This window comes from Cupressus sempervirens, chromosome 11, assembly GCF_028749045.1.
Source record: "Cupressus sempervirens isolate cs-2001-9-10 chromosome 11, ASM2874904v1, whole genome shotgun sequence".
NCBI classification, from domain to species: Eukaryota; Viridiplantae; Streptophyta; class Pinopsida; order Cupressales; family Cupressaceae; genus Cupressus; species Cupressus sempervirens.
The window spans coordinates 221,906,571-221,924,879 of NC_143128.1; positions in this window are offsets into that span (position 1 = coordinate 221,906,571).

An 18,309-nucleotide genomic window follows, 5' to 3' on the forward strand; every position below is an offset into this window, starting at 1 on the left:
AGAATGAGATACTTAAAAACAAATAACATTTATAGTGAGTGTCCGATTTGAACACTTAAAAAATGTTGCTTCCAATTCTATAAAAGAGCAAGAACAATATCCCTGGCTTTGGTGTCTAAATAGCTTTGATCACTATAAAAATGCAAAATGTCTAAAGGATTTCTTGACATATGTTAATAGGAAAATGTAGTGACAAATCATCAAGCGAGGTGGCTATGAATCCGCACATCACGTGTTGACTTATAGATTGTCAAACAATAGCAGTAGAAATTTTCTCCATCTATTGAGGCATGGATTCCAACTCTTATTTATAAAATACATATAAGAATACAGCAAGGAAAGTGACCATGCTGATTTGTGATGTATTTTTGTTGGGTAGTAACCGTGTTATATACATGGAATTTTGGCGTTCATAGATCGGTTTGACAATAATAGTGTCTTGAATTTTCTCTCATCAATGTTAAAAGTTTCTAACATTTGAATATTTGAAAAAATTTGGGAGTACACATCACAACAGATGACGACATTGTTTTACAAGTCAATGTCAACTATTGATTACATATGCCAAGCAGCCCATCTATTCTTAACTAGTTTATTCTAGTAGCATGCTGCAATATTCTTAATGCGCTTCTTTTTAATAATGAGCATGACTGAATATGTTGTTAAGGCACTTAAACACTTTTACATTGTTTATGTTGAATTCAACTTTAATGTATCTCTAATTAAAGAGCTATGTGGAGCTTGAGTTTGTACCTTGTGTAATGAGAGAAGACTACAGGGAGATCAATAAAAAGTATTAGAAGTTTTCAAAGAGGATATTGTAAGGAAAGAGGATTAAGAATCAAAAGAAAAAAATATGCAAATTTGTAAAAATAGGAAGTTGGTAGAGATAGTTGTAATCATAAGAAAGGCCTTAATATTGTTGTTACCAAAGATATCATAATTTTATAATATGGTTGTAACCAAAGAATTAATAAAGGAGCTACTCAATCATTTGGGCAATGATTTGTGTACAATTTCCTAGGTGCCACTAGATTCCACTTTGGCAGAGTAGACTATACCCAATGGGCGCCACCGTGGGTGTGGCTCTTTAGGCTGTTGTTCATAGACATCTCACTCCCAGGCCCCATGCCACTCTCCTAGTTGTTGGGATGTTCAACACCACCACTCTACCTCTCTGTGATGTGACTCTAGGTGGTCCCTAGTTGTTCCTCTTACCTTTGTTGGCTGGATTTTTCCTCCCACCTCTGATCCCAAGTGGTCCTTCCCTCACCTGAACCTAGCCATTTCACCTCTCAGGGTGGGAGAAAACAAAGAAGAAGCTATTGCTACTAACGATGGGTGGGCTCCTCCCCACCCTCCCTCCAACCTCGCAAATCATTGGGGTTTTGATGATTGAAAAGATCCTCCTCCCTTGGTTGGCATTGGTCTAGCCACTTGAGGGAACATATGCTTTTTTTTAATGAATAGTTGTTAGTTGTTTCCAGTCATGTACCATGTGGACTCTCATGAGGTGATCTTGTATCCCCCATACATTTTTTGTGAATATGTAACTTTTATATTTTATTTAATAGAGAAAGGACTATTCATCACAAATAAATTAATAATTATATAATCATTGCTCAACAAATTAAATAAGTAGAAATTAAGTAGAAATTAACTATATGCAACACGGGGTAGTAAACTATAATAGATATAGGTAGGTCAATCTTCATATAGGAATATGACACATCTTCTTTATGCGTATAACAAAAAGATAAAGAGCTAATTACAATAATATCATTCTCTCATGTTTGTACTTCACAATTTAAAAAATAAAATATATTTTGCCATAGGATATAGACCTTTATACCAAATGTGGAAAAACAAATAGTGCATCTAACAATAAGTTCAAGAAGTTTTCAAAAGATCAAGGAATTTTTGTTGATATTATTTTGGAATGTTTGAAGAATGATAAGAATTCTCAAAATTAAATCATTTCTTATAGATAGTATGAAACTTTTCCAAACTAAATAAAACCATCCTTTCAAACATCTATATTTTGCAACTTGATATTATTGTTATCACAAATAATTAAGATTTACTATAGATTTTATTTAGAATGTGTTCTAGTTGTAGCATTACTAAAGTGCATATGAGATTTTGTTAAACTATTTAAAACTATGAAGTTAATAAATAGGAATGGAATTGAAGATATCATTCTAGTAGCTTGTAGCTATGACCTATTATTTATGATAGTAGCTTAGAAGTATTAAAAATGATGTCATGAATTTGAAATTTTGTTGGTTTACTATTTAATTTAATTATAAGGTAGATCATTCCAATAAAATGTTTATAGACCAATGAAAAGTGGAATGGTATAACAAGGAGTAGAATTTTTTTTATAGGTATAACATGGAGTAGAATCAATCATTTCAAATTTTTTTTGGTCATGATTTTCGAACTTATTTAATACAAAGTTAACTTTCATACTAGATGCTAGTAAAACCTACAACCTAGTTGAGATAAGGTTTGAAAAGAAAGAAGCTTAAGTAATTTATTTTGCATTTAAACATCAATTGGTTGAAGTATAGCAAAGGAGAAATGCACTTGGAAATTTCTTGTACAAAGATATATTTATATATATTTTAAAAGTTACAAGAAATCCTTGGGTAAGTGCACAAAGTTGTGGACCAAAAAGAGGCCACTTTATTTTTTTTCCAATCTAATGAAAGTGTGATCATGCAATGACATGATTGCAGTATTTTACAATCACATTATGGTTTTGATAGCATGAAGCATAGGCTCAATTTTTTTTGAAAATAGTGCAAGCACGCTCTATAAATTTCCAACATAATATGTTTTAATGTAAAAGAAATATTCTATATTTTCAAGTAATATGCGTTATAAGGATCTAAGGACTCCTTAACACACATATAATGGTTTGAATGGCTCAAAAGGTGTTATAGATTATCCTATGATTCCTTTTGGCCCATTTGATGGCATAATGTGTCTCTTAAGTGGTCCTTACACCCCTTAGCACACATATAATGGATCATCCAATGGGTTAAAAAAAATGCACCCTATAACCCTTTTACCCATTTGACCCCATTATGTATGTTTTGAGGGGTGTAAGGAGCCTGCTACACATATGTACAATGGTTTGAATTGGTCAAAATGGCTTATATGGTATTGTATGGTCCCTTTTGATCTATTTGATCACAAATGTGTGCCTTGGAGGACCCCTTAGCTCACATAATATGATAAAATGGCTTAAAATGGGTAATAGAGTACCCTATGACCCGTTTGAACATATTTTATCACATATTATTTGCCTTAAGGGGTCTATAAACCCAATAGCACACATACAATGGTTTCAATGAGTCAAAAGGGGCCATAGAGTACTTATGACCATTTTTTACACATTTGATCACACAATGTATGTCTTAAGTGGTCCTCAAGCCCACTCAAAGACATATAATGGATCAAGTGGATCAAAAAAGGTCATAGGAAACTCTTTGACTGCTTTTGACCCATTTTTTTGCATAGTGTTTTTTGAAGGGTTCTGCAAACCTCTTAGCACGCATAATGGTTTGATTGGGGCACAGGGTGCCATATGACCCCTTTTAACCCATTCAATCACATAATATGTCTTAAGTGGTTTGAGGACCCTTTAGCACACATATAATGGTTTGAATTGGTCAAAAGGAGACATAGGGAACCATATGACCCCTTTTGACCGATTGGATCACATAATTTTTGTCATAAGGGGTTTGAGGATCCCTTGGCACACATAATATGATTGAATGAGTCAAAAGGTTTCTTAGGGTACCCTATCACAAGTTTTGACTCATTTGATCATGTAATTTGTAGCTTAAGGGGTTCTCAAGCCCATTAACACACATATAATGGACCTAATGGGTCAAAATAGGTTGTAGGATACCTATGACCCATTTTGACACACTTGATAGTATAATGCATGTCTTAAAGTGTATAAGAGCACATTAGCATGCATATAATGGTTTGAATTTGTCAAAAGGAATCATAACATACCCTATGACTCCTTTTAACCCATTTGAAATCATAATGCATCTCTTAAGATGTCCAAGACTGCTTAACACACATATAATTATTTGAATGGGTTAAAAGAGGTCTCACAATACCTTATGACCCATTAGATAATATAATCTATCTCTTGAGTGATTTGGGGAGCCCTTAGGACATGTAACATGATTGAATGGGTCAAAAGGGATCATAGTATTTTCTACAGCCTCTTTTGACCCATTAAATCAAATAATGTTTGTCCTAAGGGGTCTAAGGACCCCTTAGCACACATAATAAAATGAAAATGTTTAATAGAAGTCATAGGGTAACCTATGATCCATTTGATTGAATGATTTGTGTCTTAAGGGATCCAAGGTTCCTTTAGTACACATATAATGGTTTGAATAGGACAAATGGTGTCTTCAGGTACCCTATTTCCCCTTTTGATGAATTTGATCATATAATATGTATCTTAAGGGGTTTGAGGACCTCTTAGCACACATATAATGATTCAACTGGGTCAAAAGATATAATAGGATACCCTCTTACTCATTTTGGCTTATTTGATCAAATGGTGTCTTCAGGTACCCTATTTCCCTTTTTGATGGATTTGATCATATAATATGTATCTTAAGGGGTTTGAGGACCTCTTAGCACAAATATAATGATTCAACTAGGTCAAAAGATCTAATAGGATACCCTCTTACCCCTTTTGGCTTATTTGATCACATAATGTGTGTCTTAAGAGATTAAGGACTCCTTAGCACACATAATTTTTTTCTAATAGATCAAAAGATGTCATATGGTACTCTATTACCCTTTTTGACAAAGTAGACTACATAATGTATGTCTTATCAGCCTAAGGACCCTTAAGTACATATATAATGGTTCAAATGGGTCAAAATGAATTATAGAGTACCCTATGATCCCCTTTGACCCATTTGATTGTGTATTTTATTTCTTAAGGGGTCTAAGGACCCCCTTATAACACATATAATGGTTTGAATATGTCAAAAGGGGTTATAGGGTAGCCTATGACTCATTTTAATGCATTTGATTGCATAATACATGCCTTAAGGGGTCATTAGAGTGCTTAATAGTTATTTAGTATTTTAAATCGATCAAAAGGGGTCATAAGGTACCCTATGATCCCTATTAGCTCATTGGATCACATAATGTGTGTCTAAAAGGGTTTGTGGACTCATTGGCACTTATAATATGGTCAAATGGGTTAAAAGGGGGGTATAAGGACCCCTTAGCACACATTCAATGGTTTGAATGGGTCAAATGGGGTCTTAGGGTACTCTATCATCCCTTCGATCCATTCTATCATATAATGTTTGTCTTAGGGGGTCTAAGGACCCCTGTATACATATATAATTCTTCAAACATATCAAAAGGCATCATGGGGTACTCTATGACCCATTTTGACCCATTTGTTCATATAATGTGTGCTCAGAAGGTTCTAAGAAACCATTAACACACATCTTCATGTTCTAGTGTGTCAAAAATGGTCATAAAGTGCGAGCTATAACCCATTTTGGCCTATTCAATCACATAATGTGTGTCTTGAGGGGCTGAGAAACACCTTAACAAACATAGAATGGGTCAAATGGGTCTAAAGTGGTCATAGGTTACCGTATCACTCCTTTTGATCCATTCAATTGAATAATGCTTGTTTTAAGTGGTCCAAGGACCCTTATCACATTTAATATTCTCTAAATTGATCATGAGATATCTTGTGATCCCTTTTGACCCATTTGATCATATAACATGCCTAGGACAAGGGGGGAGCGAGGGAGAGAGAGAGAGAGAGCTCAAATTGGTATTAGTGTGCCCTAAAATTTATATTTTAGTATATATTTTATACTTTTTGTATACGTAAATGCTATATTTTATTGATATGATCCCAATGATAAAATTGACATGAGTGTGCCCTTTTTGAAAGGGTTTTCTAATATTTATTTATTATTGTGGGAGTACGACTATAGTGTGTGCCCACTATAGCATGTGTTTTCTATTTAAACTACTATATTTTAATAACATGCTAACACTATTGCACCAACTCCCTATTTAATGATTCACCAAGCCCAAGGCTTCAATTTTACTTGGAGATCCAACCCAAAGGCTTGGTGGCTTCAAATAGCTCTAAGATGTGTTTTCCAGCAAGCATATTTTAAAATGAATGACTTTTTGTGTGTGCCCTCTGGCAAGTTTATTTGTGGTTGAATATCGATAAAATAAGGTTACATGACATTGTAGATCTTCATGGTAGCTATGCAACTATATAATTTATTTTGAATTTAGACTATTTTAAGCCTTTTAACTATAACTTCTTTTGAATGTATGCCCATTTTTTTCTCAAAAAACCAACATGTTGTATTTCGGTGTTAGATTTTGACTCATCCATTTAATTTTGAAGCAAGTTAATTTTTTAGAAACTAGACTCCATTCTACACCTTTTCAAGAAATTTTTTTTAAAAAAAATTAATTCTCAATGATTTTAAGGTGAGCACACATATAGTTCACATTTTTCAAATGTGCTCACCTACAATTTGTAAAAACAATGTATACATTAAAAATTTACCCCCAAAAATGGGATAAACTACATGGTGTTAGCTAACTTTTCACCAGACCAATTAAATAATTTTCAAAAAAAAAATTATGATTTTACGGGGACACATTTCATGCTATGTTATGTTTTTACTAAACAAGGAGTACCACTTTCCATGGTCCCCTTCTTTGATGGACTTAAACTATACCATTTTTTTTTTTTTAAATAGTAGTTTACAAACTAGATTTAGAGGACTACAGATTTTTTTTTAGTCATATTTTGAAAATTTTAGTGTAACTATCTTCAAATTCTCATCCAAATTCAAAAATAATTAAAGTTAAAAAAAAGTGACATCTTATACCCCCTTTTGATACCAAAATTATGTGCACTTATCCCCCTTGTATTGTCACTTTTGAGAAATATGAACTCCTTGTAAACTGTAGAATGAAAAAATGATATTGTATTATCATTATAATAAGTAAATCTTAATTCATAATCACCTAAACAAAAGTAATAAAGAAAATCTCAATTCATAATCACCTAAACACAAGTGATAGAGACTAGGAGGTGATTGTCATTAATTATATGGAAAAAGATTATAAAGGGAAAAGGTGACGAGACTTAGATTTTCAATCAATTTATTCTCACATCTTTAAGTCTAATTATCATTTGTCTACATCCTATTATTTCTTTGAGATTTGATAATAAAAAAAATTATTACTAAGAAACTTGTACAATAATATAAAAATGTAGAAATGTGAAATAAATAGAGAATTTAAAGTCTTTTAATATAACCTTTTAGTACTATTATCTCATCTAAATCGTTTCACTAGGAAAACTAAATATTAAAAAACCTAGAACTTCTTTAAAATGCTTCTAATTATTTAGTACTTTAGCTTTTCTAAATCATTTTTTAATACATTAGGAAAATTTGTGTCATTAATATCATGTAAATGACAAAATCCTTGTTGAAATTCTTGATTGATCTAATATAAATTCATTTATGTTCCCTCATAGACTACCAAAGTAGATTTAAAAATTTGAAATATAGCAAACTTACACAATTTCAAAATTGAACCATCCTCCAATTACACATTCTTAATTTACACAAAAAAATTCTAAATAAAGTGAATATTCATAGTTCAAATAATCACATAGCTCAATCACCTAATTCTTTCAACACATTTATGGAAAATAGAACAAAATAATATATTTCAACACATTGTTCTTTTAAACTATGTACAACAATGCATAATCTGAAAAATAAGTGGTCCCCAAAAAATAACAAAAAAGGTACAATGGAGAGTGTAAAATACAGGACAAAACAAGAGAAAAAGGTGATTGCGGAAGAACCCATCCATGGTCCATAAGGTCTCTAAAAGATAGGAGCTTACATGTCTAAAATAATGATTATGTCTATTTTATGATAGTACAACCATACTAAATGCTCCAAGGATCAACACTAATATTACTCCATCCATTTTGATCACCTACAAAAACCCTACTAGCACAAGTATAAATGAGATTAGAACTTGCATGCCTATCACACATATGATCAAGTGTCACTAGACTCCATCCACTTTCATTTCCTTTTTCAACACTGATTGTGAGATATTTGATGTACTAGTTTGTAGTATCAAGTTCCTTAAGATTTAAGAAATCCTTGTGATTGTTAAGTAATAGAAAGAGTGAATGCAACTTCTGTGATTTTGTAAAATACCTTCTCTAATGAGAATCATAGATATCTCTTTATAAATATCTAGAGTATTAGATGCCCGTCACATAATATGCTATTGTGTGATTTTAAAACTAAATCTAGTACTTTCTATTGTTGTTTTTACAAATTTCTCCATTTCTTTCCTTCAAGAGGAACCAAATAATTTAATAAGAATAGGCCAACGATCATTAGATTTAAGAAAAAACCAAACCACAAAACCAACTAATTTCTCACTATAACAAAGTCTAGGGTGACAATTATAAATAGTAAGTGACCTAAATAATATAAATGAGACATCATTCATTCATAGGTACATTAAAAAATTAAAAGCTCAAATATTTTGGGATGAAGCAAAAAACATAGATAATAGGCTTAGGTCCACCTATAGACAACTTCAGAAGTAACAACCAATGAAAGAATGACTTCCTAGGTTTAGAAGGAAAACGATAGAAAAAAATAAACACAAAGTGCCACTATAAGTAATACTATTGAAGGCCCCAAAATTGGTTAATTCAATTAAAATTAGAAAAATTGTCAATCAACTAATAACATATTTTCTTAGTAGACACATCTAAACATCTATTACCATCAACCCATGTTAATTGGTATTGAAATGCTTCAATTTTCATAGTTTAACTAGGGGAAAAGGATAATAAAGCCTTTGGAATAAGGGAATAAGTTGTTTTGCTAGGATAGGGAAAAACCATATTTTAGAACTAATCCTAGTCCAAGTATCTAGCCAATTGTCAAATACGATATCACTGATTAAAGAAATGCCTTTTCATTTTAGTTTTCAGTAGAGCAACTTTGGGTCAAAGCATGGGGTTTGAAATTCATAACCACACATCAAAAAATTATTTTATATGTAACACCATATAAAGGATGACCACTAATAGCCCATTCGAGTCATATCAATTCCCTTAAGTAGAACCATGCCCTCCATGAAGACTTAAAAAACTAAGAGCTAAAATTTTTCCTATTGGACTACCATGTAACGATATCATAAATCAAAAAAACCCTTCCACTTATTACCTTTCTTAATAATGAACCTCACTATGTTATTCTTGACCATGAATCTCCAAGGCTTATTTCTCTTCAAGAATTTGATGATCTATCTAGAAGAAAGAGCTATACCATGCACTTTCAAATCTCTAGTTCCAAGACCAGCCAATTTCGTTGCCATGCAACACCATTCCCATATAACACAATGCTTCTTCCAATTACCCAAACCATCATACCAAAGAAATTTCCTCATAATTATATCTATTTTATTTATTTGGTAATTAGCAAAGTGCAATGCAGGGGGAAGATAAATATGATGAGCAAAAAACACCTTGTGAAAAAGTTAAATTCTATAAACTAAGGATAGTAGACAAGTCTCCCATTTTAAATGTTTCTTCTCAATTCTAGAATAAAGCCAAAGACACATGTCTTTATTGGATGGTCTAAGAACAAACTGAATACTGCAGTAGTATTCAAACGAGATCATTGCCTTCCCTTCAAGGTTACCCAATTAGGTGTGATTACCCAATTAGGTGTAAAGTTAGACCAACCCAAGACAATAGATTTGTGGGAGGACATTCTTGTTAGAAAGGCCAAGAAAAATTGAAGCTTGTTGAACATATTATCAAAAAAATATTGTCATTCAACTCAATAAATAAAATTGTATCATTAGCAAATTAAACATATCTCAACTAATACCTTTGATAGGAGGACCAAGGTCCAAAGTTCTCAATATATAATAAAGTCCATTGATTGCCTTGTTTATTTTTAAAATTGTTACATAGATATATTTTATAACTTAAATGAACTTTTAATTAGCATTTTATTCTCCTTACTTTATTTCAAGAAAATTTCAAAGTCAATCTAAAGTAAACCCTACTTTGTAAGGCAAAAAATCTTTTGAATATTCAAATAACCCACAACCCTAATAGTGTCAAAATCTCATTGACGTTAGACATGCATTTAAAGTAAGCAACGAAAATATCATTCGCCAAAACATACGCATTGATGTCAAAGTAAAAAAATCCCACATTCAATCATTTCTGTGAGAGAAATAAAATCAAATCACAAAAATTAAAATTTTTTCTCGACACTAACTATTGCCGAGTGCCAATTTTTCTTGGCACCTTAAGGAGCTGAGTGGCAGGAGGGTGCCGAGTGAGCTTGGCACCTGATGGAGCCAAGTGAGCTCGGCACTTGAAGGACAACTCAGCACTAATGGATGTTGAGTGAGCTTGATAGTGTGGATACCAAGTGAGCTTGGCTTAAACTGCAAAGTTAAAACACAAACAAGGACAAAGCCGAGTGACCAGGTTTATAACATGAATAATTTCACTATTAAAACTAGGGAGTCAAAACTTAAAATATTCAACAATAATCTTCTTAAATGAAACAAATAGTAATGGATTCATGTATGCCGCCTTGCTTTCTATTAAACTTTGATTAAATCATTACCAAATCTGGGAGCATTCGGCTTCAACCAGAAAACCCTAAAATAACCCTAAAATTTCAAACTAATAAAACTTCAACCTTTAAACTTTAAACTTGCAACTCTAATGGCTGCATACAATAGAACCTGAACCAATCATTGCTTCATAGGTCAAACCACACAACAAACTATGAACTTACAAAATGATAGGTAGAAACATGTGCAACTGTAGGCACGACAATGATTCCTTTTGTCTCTAAAATGAATGATCTATTCATCACTTCCTTTCTTCTTTCTCTGCCCTGCAACTCTCTGATATGCTCTTCTTCACCTTTACTCTGTCTGATCTAATGAATCTAATCATTCCTTTTCGTCTTCTGACCTTAGATGTTTTTCCCTCTCATTTTTCAAACTCACCTACTGGCAATAAATTTTTGAATGTTTTGCAATCCATCAAGTGGTAGGTGGGCATTTGGCTCTAGGGGCAAGACAACCACCACATTAAATTCCAAAACTTCCCCTTTTTCCTGAGCCAAACAAAAGAAGGATCAATGTTGATCCATCTCAACTACACCAAGACACTCTCTTAGGTGTACAAAAGTTCCAATGCCTAATGGCTTTGTGAAAATGTTTGCTAGCTACTGCTCAGACTTACAGAATTCTATTTTGATATCCCCGTTCTCCACCAATTCTCTAATGAAGTGATATTTGATCTCAATGTGCCCTCTTCTACCATAGAAGACTAGATTCTTCGACAATGCAATTGATGAGATGTTGTCACAATAAATTGTGGTTCCATCCTCTTGCCTTTCATTCAAATATGTCAAGATCCTCCTTAACCAAATAACCTGACATGTTGTTGCATTTTTTGGTATATGTTCAGCCTCTATTGTAGATTGAGAAACAATAGGTTGCTTCTTGGATGCCCATGAAATTGCACCTGATCCCATATGAAATACATATCCGAAAGTGCTCTTCCTATCATCTATACTTCTAGCCCAATCACTATCAATATAACCTATCAACCTAAATTCATTTTTTGTAGTATACAAAATCCAAAATCCCTTGGTACCTTTCACATACCTTAGGATCCTTTTTCCTGCTTGCCAATGAGAATCCTTTGGTGTTTTCATAAATCTAGAAATCAGACTTACTGCATGCATCAAGTCTGCCCAAGTTGCAGTCAAATACATTAAACTTCAAACTATACTCTTGTATAGTGTCAGATCCACTCTCTTGTTAGAGCCTTCCTTGCTCAACTTCAGACCTACTGTTGTTGGTGTGGGGGTTGCCTTACTGTTTTGCATTTTGAATCTCTCCAAGATCTGCCCTGCATATTTTTCTTGAGAGATGAAGATGCCATTTTTCATTTTTTTTACTTCTATGCCTAGAAAGTACTTCAAGAGACCTATGTCTATCATTTCAAATTCATTTTTCATGGCCTCTTTAAACTCACCAATTAGAGCCTTGTTATTACCAATAAAAATCAAATCATCTACATACAAGACAACAACCAACACATTTCCATGTGCTGCCTTGATGTAGAGAGTAGGCTCACCATTGCTTTTGCTAAAGCCATTTCTCATCAAATATGAGTCAATCCTGCTATACCATTCCCATGGAGCTTGCTTGAGCCCATAAAGAGCTCTCTTCAATCTATATACTTTTTTTTCTTCACCTGTAATTTCATAACCAGGTGGCTGATCTACATAGACTTCTTCTTTCAATATACCATTTAGGAAGGTGGACTTCACATCCATTTGAAATACCTTTCATTTGTGCTGAGCTGCAATTGCTATGACAACACACACTATTTTCATTCTTGCAACTAGGGCATATGTCTCATCATAATCTCTACCATACTGCTATTTGTAACCCTTGACTACCAGCCTTGTCTTATGCCTATCAATCTTTCCTCTAGCATTACATTTGGCCTTGTAGACCTATTTCACTCCAATCATTTGTTTTTTTGGAGGCAATTCAATTAGCTCCCATGTCTCATTCCTTTCTATAGCATCTATCTCCTTATCCATGGCTTTACATCATTTCTTCTCCTTAATAGCTTTTTCAAAATATATCGGATCACTATGAGAAAATAATGCAAAATTAAAACACTCATCATAATCTTCATACCTTTCATCTTGGTATATCTCCCTAAGACTCTTTGTCTTTCTTGGTAATAGGGATTAGAGTGTGAGATCAGAATCTTCACTACTGCTATGTTGCCGACCAACTCAGTTTTCACTACTACTCGGCACTGACACTCAGTCATGCCTAGAGGAGCTCAGCAATGACTGAGGCTTCTTGCCTCTTTTCTATCTACTCCTTCTTATTGGTGTTCATTAGCATCCTCTTTACTCATAATTGGCACTTTACTTGAGGTGCTCGGTGATTCATTAGTTAGTCCATACCATGATTGATTTTCAAGAAATTCTACATCTCTTGAGAGAATCATCTTATTGTTCAATGGGTCATACAATCTGTATGCCTTTGATTCTGAGCTATACCCTATGAAGATGCACTTCACTCCTTTGTCATCCAATTTTTACCTTTGCTCTTTAGGCGCATGTGCATATGCAACACATCCAAACACCCTTAGGTGTTCAACTATCCATCTTCCTCATTACCATGCTTCCATTGGAATTCTATAATGGACTACCTTTGTAGGACACTATTAATTAGGTAAACTATTGTTGCCACAACCTCTCCCCAAAATTTACTTGGGAGACCTTTCTCTTTCATCATGCTCCTCGCCATTTCAACAATGGTCCTGTTCTTTCTTTTAGCCACTCCATTCTACTATGGTGTATAGTTGTTTATGAGTTCTTTCTTTATACCATGTTTCCTACAAAAAATTACAAAAGAATTGGACGTATACTCCCTTCCTCTATCAGATCTTAGGACTTTGATATAGTGTCCACATTCTCTTTCAGCCTGGTCTTTGAACTCAAGAAACTTATCAAATGCTTCAAATTTAGATTTAAAAAAATAAACCTATGTCTTATGACTGAAATCATCAATGTCATGAAATCAATACTCCCCCCAATGGAAGTAACTTGCACAAGACTGACTAGGTCAGTATGCACTAAATCTAATGGATATCTAGCCCTCCTAGAATTTCTAGAATTAAAGAGAAGCCTATGTTGGTTACCCAAAATACAAGCCTCACACTTGTCACATGAATTTCTTATTCGTGGAAAACCTTCTACCATTCTTTTATTTGACAACAAATTTAAACCAACATAGCCAAGATGACCATACTTGAGATGCTACAACTGTGAAGGGTCTTCAATCACACTCCTTAGAGCTGATTGTGTGTGAGGTGGAACACCAGCTTGAGATGAGAAACATTTCTCTATCCTCAAGGGAAACATTTTGTTCTTTGTCATTTGAACTACTGCAAGTAAGTTCTTGCTCCCACGCTTTTCATGAATGACACACATGTCATTCTCCATCAACAATTTGTATCCATTTTGAATGAGCTGACCAATGCTCATCAAATTGTGCTTCATATTAGGGGAAAAATACACATTTTTTGTTTCCTTCTTCTCACCTTGCTTGGTGCGGACCATAATAGATCTTTTTCCCACTAGTGGTAGGGTTCCATTGTTACCCATTTTAATCTTAGATTTGAAACTCTTGTCAATGAATGAAAACAAGGTTTCATTACCACTCATCTGGTTGCTACATCCAATATTGAGGTACCAAACTTCAGGGCTTCCTTCTTCACCAACATTACACATGATGAAGGTAGTGGCATTGTTTCCACTTCCCATGTTCACATCAGCCACATTTGCTTGTCCTGATTGATCATTTTGCTTCTTCCAACATTCACTTGCATAATGCCCATATTTATGATAGTAGTAGCATTCTACATTACTCCTATTTGAGTTGTAGTTTTTCTTATCTCCTCTTGAAGTATTTTGTGAGCTACTTACTCCATTTGCTCTTCCTAATCTTTCTGCTGCAACATTTCTTTGTCCTCCATTACCTCAGCCTCTGCCTTTGGAGTTTTTGCCTGAGTCATTTCTTCCTCTCCCCTTCCTCTTGGATTTGACTGAGCCTTGAATGCTTGCTCTTGGGAAGAAGAAGATGTATTTCTGTTGATCATATGCTCATGGGTTTGAAGAATACCCATCAACTCATCCATTGTCAAAATAGTGAGGTCTTTTGCCTCTTCTATGGTCATGACCAAACTGTCATATTTATGAGGTAAACTCCTCAATATATTTTTCACTATCCTCTACTCTTGATAGTCTTCTCCATTTTACTTTAGTTGGTTAATCACATTGGAGCTCCTTGAACTGAAATCTGCAACTAATTCATTTTCCTTCATCTAAAGTTTCTCAAACTCCCTCCTTATATTATGTAGCTTTACTGTACAAACTTTATTAGTCCCCTTGAAGTTTGTCTCAAGAATATCCCATGCTTCCTTTGCATAATTTGCTGTTGCAATCTTTGGAAAATTTGTCTCTATCATTGCTGCCTCAATCAAACTTAATGCCTTAGCATCCTTTCTCCTTGACTCTTTTAGTTGAGCCTTTTGTGCATTTGTGAGAGAAACATACTGAGTTGGGTTTGTCACATCATTGAATCCATTAATCAAAAACTCCCATAAATCATTTGCAACCATTATGATCTTCATCTTCTTTGCCCATGTATCATAATTTTGTTAATTGAAGGGTGGTGGCTGTTGCCATATCTTTTCTGCATCTCCTACCATGTTAAATACCCAGAAAAATTGCCCTAACTCACTGTGGATGTGGGGCCTCAAAGCTTTGATACCATGTGAGAGAAATAAAATAAAATCACAAACTTAAAAAATAAATCTCGGCACTAACTATTTCTGAGTGCCAATTTTTTGCGGCACCTTAAGGAGCCAAGTGGTAGGAGAGTGTTGAGTGAGCTTGGCACCTGAAGGACAACTCAACACTAATGGATGCTGAGTGGGCTCGACAGTGTGGATGCTGAGTGAGGTTGGCTTAAATTTCAAAGTTAAAACACAAACAAGTACCAAGCCGAGTGACCAAGTTTATAACGTGAATAATTTCATTATTAAAACCAGAGAGTCAAAACTTAAAATATTCAACAATAATCTTCTCAAATACAAAAAATAAGGGAAGAGCAATGGATTCACATATGCCTACTTTCTTTTTATTCAACTTTGATTAAATCATTACAAAATCTAGGGGCATTCGGCTTCTACCAAAAAATCGTAAAATAACCCTAAAATTTCAAATTGATGAAACTTCAACCTTTAAACTTTAAACTTGCAGCTCTAATGGCTACATACAATAGCACCTAAACCAATCACTACTTCATAGGTCAAACCACACAATAAACTATGAACTTACAAAATGACAGGTAGAAACATGTGCAACTACAGGCACAACAACAATTCCTTCTGTCTCTGCAACCACTGATCTGTTGATCACTTGCTTTCTTCTTTCTCTGCTCCGCAGCTCTCTAATCTGCTCTTCTTCACCTGTACTCTTTTTGGTCAAATGAACCTAATGATTCCTTTTTGTCTTCTAACCTAAAACATTTTTCCCTCTCATTTTTCAAACTCACCTACTGACAATAAATTTTTGAATTTTCTGCAATCCATTAGGTGGTAGGTGGGCGTTTGGCTCCAGGGGCAAGTCAACCACCGCATTAAATTCCAGTAAATTCCACATCATGATAAAAGAAAAAATTAGATTCAAATCAGATGTGACATCCCTAGAAAATGAAGGAAAAACTTTATTCGGACATGAGCTGTTGCTCGTGTAGATGCTTCATTAAAAATCTGCAGATGTCAAACCAGAATTCTAAAAGGAGAGTTGTGAAGAAATATAAGCTTCTTAATGAAATTGCATGTTGATTGCAAAATTTTACTTTTTAAATGACACATTTTTTTTAAAATAGAGAGTCGTGGAGTTATTGTGTAGAACTATCTCTTCTATAAGACTACATTGTTTATGAAGAGAGGGAATTCTTTTTGCAATTATGGCTTCCCTTCTTTGGTGATGATACTTCATGAGTACGTTAATTACTCTAGTCTATATTTTCTCTTTTATAATGGTTAGTCTCCATAGGTGATGCTTTCCATAGTTTTAACTAATATTTTTAAAATTGAACATGTTTTTAAAATATTATATTTAAAATTAAACAAGATTGATTTTATTTTTCTTCATTCTTTCATTTGAACGTATTATCATTTTTTTATAAGTTGTGAGATTCCACATAATTATTTTAGTTAGATTCTAAGATTACAATATTGTTTGTTGAGTAATGCACACAAAGTGATTGATGTTCACATTAGTGATGTATATTTGGAATAGAAAGAAACCCTTGACTATGGATTTGAAAACCAGATTTAGAAAGACATAGTTATATCCCACCCTTTGTGCTAATAAGAAGTTTTTTAAAGTACACTATCTTAAATAATGTTCAAATTCAAAATGGAGAAAGTAGGTTAAGAAAATTATTTATGTATAATTTCAGCAATAAAATAAGTCATTCAATTGTAAGTTATATGGTTATAATGTTTAGAATAACTATAAAATCTTTTATTTTTGAATAGGATGTATTACAAAAGTAGAAAATAGTTTGCAATTAGTAATATTGATAATTTGGATGGATTATCTATAACATGGCATTAAAGAATTATCCTAAAAATAATTAGAGAAATTTATCAATTTGAAATATGTTTACCAATTTAAATGCTTTATCTAGATATTTAGACTTGTAGCTTAAAATGATGAAGGTGATCACTCTTTCACTTAATATTATAGTTAGAACAAACAAAAAAATAGAGTTTAAGGTGAAAAACATTAACAAATAGAACACAAGAAAAATGGTAACTAATTTAAGAGCATTTCTAGGGTTTGCAACCATATTTAAAGATGAATACAATTAAGTGGTTAAATCTTGTTTTTAATTAAGTGAATGTATGTTTTGAAGGGTCTCTAAAATCCTTTTACAAAAAGATAAGTAAATATATACCAAAGCTATATCACAACATAGGTTTTAAAAATTACAGAAACCAACCAAGACAAACAAATGATGCAAATGAAGGAAACTAAAAGATATAACACACACAAAAAAGAAGCAAAATAGAGTAGGCATGAATGAGAGGAAGAGAACACTAAATAAGAATTTTAAGAATCTCAACAACTTATTTATCTGACTTCACCATATCTTGGGAAGCCTTCTTAATTTCTTAAACTTTATTAGCCATAGACTGGTCCTTCTTTCTAGCATTGTCTCTAGTTGTTCTTTTAGGACTAGGAATGATGCACTTAGGTTTATCTTTCTCCTTCATAATCTAAACAATGATTGTATCATTACTTGATTTCTCTAGCTTCTCCACTAGGATTCTCACATGATAAGTTGAGGCCTTTAAGACTTTATAACTTTGATTCCAGATGAACCTAAGGGAAGCCTCGATATTGGTGCTCTGATCCTCCAGGGATGTAATCATGTTCTTAATATATTTGAATTTGATAGTAACCGTATCTTTTAATCTACCCACCCTTCTCACCCATGCTTAAATCCATACCTTCTATAGTGTCTTCCCCCTAGGTGCAACCTTCAAGAGGT